This window comes from Prinia subflava, chromosome 2, assembly GCF_021018805.1.
Source record: "Prinia subflava isolate CZ2003 ecotype Zambia chromosome 2, Cam_Psub_1.2, whole genome shotgun sequence".
NCBI classification, from domain to species: Eukaryota; Metazoa; Chordata; class Aves; order Passeriformes; family Cisticolidae; genus Prinia; species Prinia subflava.
In genome coordinates this window covers 87,953,578-87,954,518 of record NC_086248.1, presented here as the reverse complement: position 1 = coordinate 87,954,518, position 941 = coordinate 87,953,578, and positions in this window count along the sequence as shown.

Genomic DNA, 941 nt, shown 5'->3' with positions numbered 1-941 from the left:
CTTCAGTATGACATCCTTCTGCACACCCGGGCAGCACAGGCAGGCCACTGAGCCACGGGAGAATAGCACTGGATTAAGGGAAATAAAACCCACCTGAGGATAAAGCTCCTTCAGCCCTTTAACACATAGGTGGTAAGAAATCACTGTATCTGAAAAGCCAAGTCCTGGGGGGGTGGTCAGATGATTGCTGTGATTACAATTTGTCCCCCGCCGCCCCTCTCCCCAAATGGCTCTGCTGGACTTTGGAACAATGCCCACGGGCAAAGTGAATTTTGACCCGGACACGTATCCATCGGCATGGCAGAAAGCGCAGCGAGAACGCAGGGCAGGGAACCGGGCTCGAAATGCTGGAGCCGAGGGGCTACGGCTCCGCCGTACGGAACCGCGGGGCTACGGCCTCCGCGGCCAGCTTGGAGGGCGGGGAGAAGGCCGGGCCATCGCAGAGGAGGTGGGACTTGCCGGAGCGTCTCTCCCCGTGGCCGCCGTGATCAGTTGCAGAGTGCTGACGAGCGGCGGGCTGTGGGGCGGGCGCTGCGCGGGGAGCGGGCGCTACGCGGAGCCGCCGCTGGAGTGCGCGGAGCGGGGCTGCCGCCGCGCCGGGGGCCAGGAGCGCACGCCGCGCCGGCGGGGGACAGCGCGCCGCGGGAGCAGCCCTCCCCGGGCACCGGGACCTGCTGTTCGCTTGCCGCCTTGCTTTATCCTCTCGTTTAATTTATTTTTTTCCCCACCTATACTTTGATCCGCTGGGATTTTTTTCCTCCCTTTCCTACAGAGCCTTCCCACGCCCCAGTTCCCTCCCTCTCTATCCAGCTTGGATTTTTTTTTTCCCATACATTACTATTCTGATTTTTTTTTTTTAAGCGGTGGACAGAGAGAGGGAGAGACAGTAACAGAGAGGGAAACGCTCTGTTCGTCCTTTCCGCCACCACCACCCGATTTAC